Source organism: Artibeus jamaicensis, unplaced genomic scaffold (genome assembly GCF_021234435.1).
Source record: "Artibeus jamaicensis isolate MK-2021 breed Jamaican fruit bat unplaced genomic scaffold, CSHL_Jam_final contig_3126, whole genome shotgun sequence".
Lineage (NCBI taxonomy): Eukaryota > Metazoa > Chordata > Mammalia > Chiroptera > Phyllostomidae > Artibeus > Artibeus jamaicensis.
Window position 1 is genome coordinate 14807471 of NW_026521723.1, and position 12502 is coordinate 14819972.

The following is a 12502-nucleotide window of genomic DNA, read 5'->3' on the forward strand; positions in this document are numbered from 1 at the left end:
GTTCAAACTAAACAAAAATAAGTTAAGGAATAATCATTCCAAATGCAGTTATAAGAAGAGTTATTTTTGTCTTGCTGTGTTTTGTACTACAGGTGCATTAATTTGAGCACATAATGCTTCTTGATACTCTATGATCAGTTAAAGTTTATTCTGAGGCAATAGGTCATACAGGGGGATATTACCACTGGAAATTACACACTAAGGGACTGAAGTATTGTGCCAATGATTGTAAATTTTCAACTCTTTGTAATTAAGCAAGTCAGGTGTATTTTTGCGATATACAGTAGAGGTTGCCATAAAAATAAAAAAAACCCAATAATACAGACAGAAAATGATCTAAGAAAAGTAGAACAATATTTCCTCTTATCTGTTGTTAGAGTCTGCATTTTTAGTGGTATGTGGTTAGATTTGGGAGGAAATGTGGAAAGTTTCAAAACTTTGGGAGACTATGGCTTTATATGTATACCTTTTTTGAACTTTTTTCAAAAAGAAATATTTAGAACTTGAAAGTTTGGAACTCCCTGGGATTTTAAGGGAATCTCTTCCCATATTTGATTTTTCTTAAAAATCCTTTACAATTCTTTAGAGTTGAGGGCACAAGAGGATCCCAGAAAAGAAACTGGGAGTTGGCTGCCTATGAAAAGAATCTATTTCTTTTCTATTTTGGTTATAGGGTGACAGTTATGAGTGTAGAAAGGAAATAATAATTCAATTCAAAGTATTCTCTTACCTAGAAATAAAATAGACCAAATAATTACAGGTTTCCTCAAGTGATCATTGTCAAAAACTTGTATGGGGTCACAGAAGTATAGAAGGTTAAAAAGTTCCCTACAGAACTGCCCAAATCTAGTGTCTCTGTTACAGGCCCATATAAAGTGTCACAAGCATTACTACATTCTAAATGGCTTTCTCCTTCCAGTCCCTTACCATGTTTTCAAAACATGGAAAAAAACTCCCCAGTGTGATGTTAGGCATTGTTCATGCTTAATATGTCCTGGGTAACATCTACCTCTCATGTTTCAACTGGGGTTGAATCAAGTCAATGTTGAAAACATTGCACACAGGGTCAACATGTAAAATTAGGTGTACAAATATAAATGGCTCACATTTTATAGAAATTTTTTATCACCATATCTCAACAACTGAAATTACTGAGATCATAAATAGTTTAAGATGTAACTGTCAGAACTGAAGAAATCTACCTTCAGAAAGTTTAAAACTATAATGACAAAACACCAGATAACTTCTAGAATAGGTAACAACAGCAAAGATAACAACAACAATGCTGTAATAATTATACTAAACCCTGCTAGGCTTTTTTCTGCTGGTCATTGTGGTAGTGGTCTTTTTTGAAATACCTCAGAATATCTGATCAATTTTACTCACATATAAAACCATTTGCTATTTTCAGGTTATCCATTTATATTGTTTCTTCCTTCAAAAGTCCACACAATTTTCCTTGATGTCCCCTAGATATGTCCTTGATATGGTAATTTAGTTAAGCTCTTCTACCTATAAGAAACTCTGAAAAATAAAAAGTTCTTCCTTTGAACCTAGTGTTCTTATGGTCATGTCAAATCATTTTAGTCTCTGTAGGAGTTCCCCAACTATATAGCTTATAGAACACTGATAAGAGATGTACAATTTTGATTCTTTCTTACCTTCCCCAATCTCATATATTTATACTTACACCTAGCTTCACATTAATTTTTCCTCTGTTGGGTATGTTCTATAGATTTCATATTTCTCTATTGGTAGCTTTATAAAATATTTTCACATTTTACCTCTCTTCAGCCATGTTTCTCCAAGTTTTTAATTGAGGATACCTGTATCTTTTATCATATTGTCCTATCTCTCATTCTCCTGTGTTCTCACTCACTCTCTGCAGTTCATTCCACCTTTATTGCTCAATCTCCTTGCTATCATCATCACTTGCTTCCTGATACTCAGTTCCACTCACTCTCTATCCCAATGAGCTTTCCACTGCCTTCAAACTAAATGTTTTCTGAAGATGACCCCTGTCTCAGTCCTTAATTGGAACCACAGAGCTAGGTGGACTGGTTCCAGCCTTGAGGGTAGCAGCCAAATCAAGTGTTTCTACACACAAGAAATTATTATAATTGAGACTGATTTTGGGTAGAAACAGGAACTGGAAAGGCAATGTAACATGAAAACGACTTGTTGAACTCAAGGCCAGCCTTAAATGAATGACAGAAAAATAACATTCCCTTAAAATAAGTTATGGAAGTCATTCCCAGACAGATACTGTGATGAAATATGGACAAGAAGAGATGTATGAAAAAGGAGGGATAAACTAGGAACAGACTAGAGAGAAGATGAGCATGAGAGAGCCTGCCATGCTTGTGTTATCTAAGCATTTCGATCACAAAGAAAGACAGATAATATACTTGCCACAAGTATCTGGGGCACTAACAAATTAGATTTAGGCAGTGAAAAATCAGTGAAGTGGAAACTGGCATGAGTAACTGTAGCTTATTGAGGTAGCGATCACTTGCCAATTACTGTGGCATACTTGTGTATTATCATCTCACTTGATTGTCAAAGCATCCCCTTGATGCAGGTGCTATTACAAGCTGCATTTTACAGAGGAGGAAAAAAGTATATAAAAGTTACTGAAGAAGAAATAGAAGAGCAGAATGCACCTAAAACAAGTAAACAGATTGAACAAAAATCTTGTAACAAGAACAAACTCGTGGAAACGCCCCCCTGAAAAAGTAGGCTTTCAGTTTCATGGAAAAATAAATAAATAAATAAAATAAAGAGGTTAAATAACTATCGCAAACAATGTGTACTGGTGAAAATGGAACTTGAACCCAGGTGGTCTGACTCCACAGCCCACATTTTCAGCCACTTCTATGCTACGCCTTGTAGTGGTGATCACATTAAGTCAATCTGAGTTCAAATAAAAGCAGCTGATGGAAGAGCAGTACAACATGAGCAGCAAAAACAGGTAGCAAGTGGTTAGTACTGCTTTCTCTGGCTTTCTGATAATTGTTGAGCATTTTCTTGAGCACAATATCAAATGATTGATAGAAAAGCATGGTGAGAAAAATAATATTCCCATAATAAATTATAGAGAAGCCATTCCCATACTGAAAATATAATAAAAAAATTATCGTCTCTTTTTCCTCACACCCCGGTGATCCAAAAAATAGATTGATTGATTTTATGACTTTCTTAAATGAGATATCATATTTGTGTAACTTTTAATTACTTCAATAAGATGACTTTAAAACTGTGCTTATATGATTTTCAATCGTACTTTCTAATCATAAAAAGAAAGAAAAACTGGAAGTGGTTCAGATATAAAGGAAATGTCAGAACAGACTACCCAGAATGGCCTCTCAGCTGCTTATGCACTTGGCGTTGTCTCTGTGGACTACATTATAGCTGCATTTCTAAAACCATCTTAAGTGTGAACTCTTTCCTTCTCTTCCCCTTTCATTTGCAAAGAAAATAATGTGATGCGTTAGTGTAGGATGGATAGAAAAGATTTGTCCTTATATCAAATTGGCAAGCAGAAAAAGTGACTAGAGGATAAATACATATATTTTTTCCAAGTGCTGTATGTCTGCTGTGTTTTTTCTCCATTTTCTCAAATTTTCTCTGTTCCTTCATGGGCAAATTCTTGTTAGCAAAGTTGTCCGAATGGGGAATAAAATTAACAGAAAGAAGAACTGATGGGTCTTCTTTAATTATCATCAAGGAAAAAAAAAAGTACACACAGTTCTGGGGTGATTTCTTTCTACATCATTCTAACCATAATCAGTTCACTCTTAAACCTTCTGATTGAACAGCACTCATTTAGTCATTCAACAAATATTAATGTCGTGACTCATAGGATAAAATATTATAAAAATACGAAGATAAATATGGTGGAGCTTTCATGCCAGAGAAGATAGGAGCCTATTAGGAGGAAGACTCGGTGGCAGACATACAGAAAATATAAGTAAAATTTCAGCTGGGAAGAATGAAGGAGAATTGTAAAAAAGGCTATGAAATTAGGACAGGGTATAATATGGTGCAATATATCATTGTGGGAAAAAAAGTAAGATTTCATGGGGGAACTAATTTTTTCAGCAAAACCTTGAAGTGTGGGTTGAATTCTGAACATGTGGTTATGTGTAGGTGTAGGAAGTGGTGTGAGGAAAGGCACTGAGGCCAGAAAGCATTTAGGAACAGCAGGATAGATAGCCTGTCCTGAGAATTCACTGTGTGACAAAGGATAAAGGCAGATAAGAGGTGAGGTATATAGCATCTCTCGGGCCCTGAACTGAAGAAAGATGACTCACTCTCCAACTCCAGCAACCTAAAGCTAAGGCAGTTCACATTAACGTGAAAGTGCCATCCTCCAAACCCTTGGTTTCCTCCACTGCTTTTCCAGGGATACTTCATCAGTTTAAACATTTATCCATATGATTTTACTTTTCAGAAATGTTTTTTAACAATGGTAATAGTGCTAATAGAAAGTATCTTGGGGCTTGGTATGTATTTATTTTCATGTAACTAATTTCACCATCTGCCTCAGTATCTTTTCTTACTATAAACTGGATGAATTAGTCTATGATTCTAAAATTAGTTGTCAAACAGGAAGATTTCTGATCTTATGAAGCCTGAGTGAGAACATTCAAGTGACAACCTGTGTTTACTCAAAGGGCAGGAGAAAACTAACCCAGAACCAAAACAAATGGTTGATGGCTGCAGTTTGGTATTTAGAATCAAGAGATGTTTGAACTGGAAGAACCCTTAAATCCAGTTGGTCCACATAGGTCCAGCCCAGTGGTTCACAGTTTCCATTGACTGTTGTTTCTGCAAGGGTCTACTTGGATAGTGAAGAGAATCAGGGACCTACTTCTAATATTTTAGAAGACTAGTAGAAACTAAGTATTTATTTTCATATGGTCCTATAGAATCACCAAAATAACAATCATCCCATTGGATAGCTAATGTTTTTGTTTGTGATTTTTCCTGAGTGTTTCACTATTCTTAGTACATATTAAAAAATCAATTTAAAAATCCTCGATCAGTAAAAACAGGAAAATGAAATATGTACAGCAATTTAATATACTAAGTAGTTCCAAATAAACCCATGGTAATAAATAATGAAATAAGTTCTTGTGTTGAATATGCCAGAGTTACATTTGATCCAACTGTCAAGCTACATAAATGGAAAAACTGAGACTGAAAGAAATAAAGAGTTCTACCAAAGATCATATAACTAATTAATGACTAAGGTGGCATCAGAACCAGATCTTAATATGTCAAATCAATGTTCTTTCTGTACTAGTACCCTGATAGGTAGACTGCCCAAGAAGATTCCAGAGGAGAAGGAAGGGAAGATTGAGTCCAGAGACTACAGATTATAAAAGTTAATGACCTCAACTAATTCATTTTGATGTGTAGAGAATACCACTCATCACCAAAAAAAGCATGATGATAAAATGCATAAAATAATATATTTGATTTATTGTTGCCCTGAAAAAAAGTCTTCAAAGTGCTTAATGTGTTTGATGGGTTTGGTTTGTATACTTGCAACATCTTCGCTAATTTACTATTTATTATTCCAACAAACCATTGAAATTCATGTGGGAAGAGATTTTACCCATTTTTTAAATATTAAATTTCTAAAACCATCTTAAGTGTGAACTATCTCTTTCCTTCCCTTCCCCTTTCATTTGCACAAGGCTCAAGAAAGTTATGTGTTTTTCCAAAAGCTGTGTCAGTAGTGAATCTGGGACTAAGCCATTTGGCTCCCCAACTTCATTCCTAATCTCTTCCAGTTTCCTTGGGAATCAGTTTTATCAATTTGACTGCAAGCTATTTCTGGAAATGACAGGGGTCAGGTGAAGGAGGAGAGAGAAGACACATCAGAAAAGTATAAAGCTATGTAAAGATTTTTAATGTGTCCTTTCCTTTGCTTTGATATATTTTCTCCATCAACTTGAATAATCAAACATTGCCTGTAAACACGAATTCACTGGGGAGTTGTGATCGAATCTGTAGCAGCCAAAGATGCTGGGAACTATATATTGATATAATGTGCCATATCAATTAGGGTGAATATTAAGAGAGAAGGCAGCTGTATATCCCAGTTAGTACAGTCTCCACTGGAACTCACAATGGAGACCTGTACCCTTTGCTCTTATTGTTATTCTGATTGGAATGCCATTAAAGAGAGTCTAGTTCAGGTCAATAGGTGGCTCTAAATTCTAACTCCTGTCAATTCCAATAAAGGTTTCAAATAGAGAGAATGAATACTGCTTATCTCTACTGAAATGAAAATATGGATTCTTCCCTTCTCATTTCCCAAGCATTTTAATGCCTTTCTTATCTTTCTGTATCATCTAAAATAACCATTTGTGTAGCAGCTAGTCATGCCTGTTAGGGGTGGCTGAGGAATATAGTTTGGACATGGATTATCACAGTGGCTATCAAAATTATATTCATTGTCATTAATAATAACTTTACTTACATACATACTCACACTGCTATGCATTTACAACAGTTTCAAAATTGACCAGGTGGTTATGGTACTGGATGATACAAACGATGATTAGGTGTTAAAAGGTAAAACTTATTTTCATAGAGCTTTCAAAATAAATACAAACAAGATCTTTATAGAATAAAATACATTTCATAATTAAAATGCATTTTAAGACTACATAACTAGGAATTAAATATAGGAAGATGCCACTAAACTATATATTTAAAAAAAAACAAGGGAAATTTTCTGGAGAAAAAAATATTGATCTTTAAACTATGTTTGAAAAGGTCAGAACCTATGTTTTGAAGTCATCCACTATAAATATGGAAAGCTCTTTAATTACAAGCTTATAAGAAGCATATATGATCCCAACTTCAATTTATTTCCTTAAAAACTCAGCCTTTAAAATAGTGATTAGCAAGTTATATGTATTTGAGTTGCTCAGTACATTTTCTAATGCACAAAAAATAATATAGAGGCATTTTTTGGTTCTTAAACTCAATGTCTGAATAAATAAATTTTCATCAACGTGAGAAGGTGGTATCTGCCACTATGGTGAATGTACAAAAATTAGGAATTTTTAAGTGTGAACATCTATGTGTGAATTGCCCATGCTATACTTATAAGATATATTATTTAAAATAGCACATTTTCAAAAATAAGTATATAAGAAGCAAGGGTTATACAAATGAGGATAAGGTATTCTATAATATAAGCTCTCAGATAGAAGAAAAGTATTATTTACTTCAACTCTGTACTCATATCAACCCCCTGTAACTGCTACTTCTTCCCAAGTAAAAGTTAAGTTTTCTTGGACTATTGTAATTTTTTAATGTAATTTATCTTCTCAGTAAAAGCATTAAGAGACCCAAAGCAGCACCATTAGTATACTTGAACTGGCAAAATAGTTTCTATTTTAATAATTAATATCTACTCTGCTAGATTGTAAAACCCAACTAAAATCAAGGATGTGAAATGGTTTCTTTATTGACATTCTAATAAAGAAGTTTAAGTAAAATGGGTAGTGCTTCCTTGGACAAAAATGAAGTAAGTGTATAACTGACAACAGGCTGATTTGAAACCAGTAATAAGGTATAACATGATGAATAACATGAGTCAGCACAGGTACTAGTATTCCATCAGTGGAAGGGATCCAAGTATGGGCCTTGGATACATACAGCCTATGCTTAACCATATTTATATCACTTCTCTAACCCTCAATGACACATATAAAGTGGGTATAAAAGAATCTAGCCCAAAGAATTGTTCAAAAAAGTGAATATAATATAACATCTATAGTAATTAGCATATTATTTGACATTGAGTAAGCCCTCCCTAAATATTATGCTATAAGCAACATTCATTAATTTAATGGAGGTTACATACTAAACAAGGGAGAAGTGAAGAATTGCTCAAAATATTAATAACTTAAAGCTCTGAGTTCTGGGAATGTTAAAGTTGTTTAGATAAGACTTGCAAGGTTTTAAGTTGTTACTTTTTTAAAAACCAGCTCAGACACACACACACACACACACACACACACACACACACACACACACACACAGAATTACCTACAGAATGGACAAATGAGAACATCAGACTATGTAGATTGTGTTCAGTTATTTTTGCAAACTCTGGATGATTTCCCCTGAAAAAAGGGAAATTTTCTATTTCATGTGCCAGAGAGTGATATATTTTCTCTTACATATGTAAACACTAATGCCAAAACATCCAAAAGATTCTGGGCATGGCTCAGTATGCAAGATCCTTGCTTCCCAACAGATCACACTAATGTGGTCATCAAATTAAAGATCTGATACTAAACATCTGGAGCCCACCCCTTAAAATATAAGAACTTGTGCCAAGAAAGTCATTTCATATATCTATAAATACTCTTGGCTACAAGTCACACTACTTGGGAACATTAAAACTTCTAATGTTTGGCAATCTGAAAAACCTATTTACCAATACACTTTAAAGAGTTTAACTTAACCAAGAAAGAATAGTACTACTAAGAAGAATGTGCTGTAATGCCAGTAAATTCCTAAGGACAAATCTAAGCACCTGGGAAGTGCATACAAAAAAAAAGTAACATTTTGAATTATAGTTTCTGCAGATACAGAGGTAGCTTGAGTCAAAAAGTAGTAATTTTGTATAGAGAGGAAATTGGTAGAAAGCATCAACAATCATTCACAAAAATAAATCCCCTTTCTTCCTAAAGTGGTAGAGCATGATCTTCCCGACTTGATGCTTTATGATAAATCTCAGCAGTTATGCAGTGCTACTTTTGTTGGGAGTGGGTGTAGGTGGGTGTGAGTAGAGCTTCTGAAAAGCATATCTTTGCTCCTTTGCTCATGCAAAGGAATAACTCATGCTCTTGAACAAAATCAAACATCTTCCATCCTGCTATAAAGTAAATACTGACATAAGACAAAAAGGCAGTACCTGGAGACTCTAAATGCCTTATACTTTGATTAAAAATGCTTCTGTCAATTACAGATTGATTTTGTAGCTCATTACAGTGATGAATGTTGGGGCTGGCGGAGGTGGTATTTTACCACTTGGCCTGAGGGTGTACTCTGTTAGAAGATGGTAAAATTACAATTACTTTCCAGCGCTCATCTGTGTGCCTACACTGACCCAATGGGCACCACTGGTGTAATTTAAAAGAATGGCATCATGTGGAATGGTACAAAAAAGAATGGTAGTACATCAGGCCTTCTAGGAAAAAAAAACATTTTAAACAAATATTTCTTAACAACCTGCTGAGAATCGTGCCACATGACAAGTAATGCTGAAACACATCAGCTGGGTTTTGAAGTAAGCTAGTGTTTAGCAGAGGCTGCAGCAAGGAATATGCAAATGTATCTGCATGTACAACTATGAATATTAAAAATATACATAATTTATAAAATGTATGCAGGTACATCCACCCACACATATAAATAAAAATGTACTTTTTTTCCCTCCTCCTTAAAGATCGGAGGTTGTTAGGAGTTATGGGGAAATTAGAGGGTATAGGTAAGAGCTATAGGGGGAAGAAATCAATATTCAGTGGTGACTGAAAAGTGAAAAAAGGAAATTCATCTCACTTTGAAGTACACTCATAGCATGCTCTGAAGTGACCTGCATTTCTGGAGTCACTGTGTGGTTTCTTACTCAGATATCCCTGGTTTGTTCGTGGGGCATCCTCTGATGGCTACATCTTTGTAAGCTATGTGGCCAGAGCAGTAAAGCTCATTAGATAAATAACATGCAAACATTAGATGTTGTATACCTATCACCTTCTACAAAACAACAATGACTTAGGCTTCAATTAAAATTTAAGACAATTGATGTTCAATATTAAGAAAGAAGATATTACAGGAGATTGATATTGCCAAGGCTTGGAATTAGAAAAAGGAAAGAAATCATTTCAAATGGAAGATTAGAAAGGCTGGCTACGCTGTGACTATAGCAATATTGGCCATACATCTACCCAATTGCTTTTTATAATAGTCCACCATGAACACAAACCTATTTATGGCCTACTCTCATGGCCATACATCTCTTTTCTGCTAGTTGTTTAGAATCCCAATACTGTGAAATTGAACTGTGGTGACAAAAGAACAATACTTCATATAATGAAATGTCAAGAAATCTAAGTTAAAGTAAGGTAATGAAACACAGGTTTGAGGCATAAAACCTGATGTATGCTTATAATCCAAGTGGAAAATGACGAGTGGAACATCATTAGAACATCTGGATCATTTGAGAAACTGAATATGTTTGGCATGAAGGACCAGGTTAAAAATCTCATTTTTCTTCCCTAGCTTATTTTAACAGTGGTAAAGAAATAGAAGGAAAACATACTCATAAAATCTGGAGAAGTAATAAGTTAGTTATTGATGCTTTCTAAAAAGCAGAGAATATACAGTGAAAAACAAACTTGGGGATATCCAGAGCTTATAAACTATTCATATATTTAAAACTAACTAGTATTCTACTTGTTGCAATAATGTGCTTTTAGATGACTTATTTTTGTGCCAAAGGAGCAAACTTGGAGTAGAAATGATGCTATGCAAGTAGCCTCTGCCATAAACAATCCCAGGACAAGTCCTGCTGATGAGATAAAATCTAAAAGAAAAAAAATAACACTGTCAGCAGCAGAAAGTGCTTAGGGCAGCAATGATAGCAGCCATCTTAATGGTCCCAGGCCTTCGGCTCCAAGGACTGCATGGTGTCTACCTCACAGGTAAAGGTACTCTCACCTGCAGGCAAGGAGCATGTATCATTTAGAGAAAGCAACTGAATACCTGTTCTAGTGTTATACATATGAAAGGAGAAGGTTCTCAGTTATTCAACTCACAGGTTGCTAAAGCCAACTGTCCACTCTTTCTGCAGAGAAGAAAAGAAACATTGGTGTGGACACTAGTGATACTTGCAGTATTTGCTCTTCTATGTATGGTGGTGTTGTCAGACCATTTGATGATCTCATTACCTCCTCTCTCTCCCGCCAATAGTCTTACCTACCATAAGTAACTACCATACCAAAAGCATTGTAGTCACAACTACCATACTTTTACACTCCTCTCTTCCAGGGTTCAGCTTCTAAATGACTGGAAGCATGTGTTCTTGGGTGCACCAGGAGTTCTCAGAGGCATACCCACGTTCCCCTGCTTACTCAGGCCATCTTCACACTTGCTGTTGGTAAGGCCATGAAGACCTTGTCCCCTGCCCTTTGTAGTGGAAAAAAAATTATGAGGATGTATCAAATGTGAGTTCACTTTTTCTTCTTTCTCACATTGTTAACATATTGAAAGATACTCCAAGACACCATGTTGAATTCATGTCCAAGCATCCAGGAAACTTTCTGCTGCCTGCCTCTACAGTAGCATTTATGGTGCCACATATATGTATTAAAGCATATAGAAAAGATATGAGGTTGATGATGATGAAAATGGGAATTTAAAAATAGCCAAAATTATGTAAAGTGGTACACAGTAACATAATACAATGTGCAAGAAACTGAGTTTATAGTAGGAAGTAACAATTTGGAAACTCTTGCCATTCTTATGCCAAACATGAATCTAAGACCAGTACCAGATTTATGTCTCACTGAACTGAGTCTCTCACAAAACCTCCTCAGCAATAGCCCCTTCAGAAGCAGTTCTAGTGTATGAGTAATGAAAAGACTCAGATTGTAGTAAATACACCTGTGTAATTACTATACACCAGAACCTCAAACAAACCATTTTGGTCTTCCTATAGGTTCCCTACAGCCTGATTCAGAAGACAAGTTGACAACCCTTACAAGTTAATGGCAATTTTCTACCCAGTAAAATGCCTACCTGCCGGTATCACTGAGTATTTGTTGGTTTAATTTCAAACTTTAAGACAATTTGACCTCACCTGACAGAAGACCCAGATGTAGTGCCTGCCCGACCTGACTTGTACTAATAAATTGATGATGAAGCACATTATTCCATGGAAAGTTATCAGGGATCCCATTAAATGATGTCCAGAAATGTGACAGGATGATAGGAAAATCAGCTAAACAAATGTACAAATTTATACTAATGTACTAGGATTTATAATTTGCCTCTGCTTTGACATTCAAGTCTAAGTCTAAAATAATGTTAATTCAGAAAAAATAGAAAATAAGAGTGACACTTGCTGAACATGGTCCAACCGCTACACTTCAGCCTGAGCTCACTAATTCTTATGTGGACAGTAGAATTCAGCATTTCAGAGTGGAGTCTGGAATCAGAATGCTACCGTTCACCAATTAGGAATTATGAGATGTAAAATTAACACTTTCTACCTCAGCACTGTCAAGTGAAAAACAGCAAAATGTCATATTTCTCACAGGCTTCTCCTCTGCCTCAAAAAATGTTGACCTTGTCAGCAATGGGTCAAGGACAGCACAGTGGTGGAACCCTCTCTCAGGTGCAAGTAATAAGACATGTTTGTAAAGAATTTTAAAATGAATTAAAATCAACTCAGGGTTGAAAAATA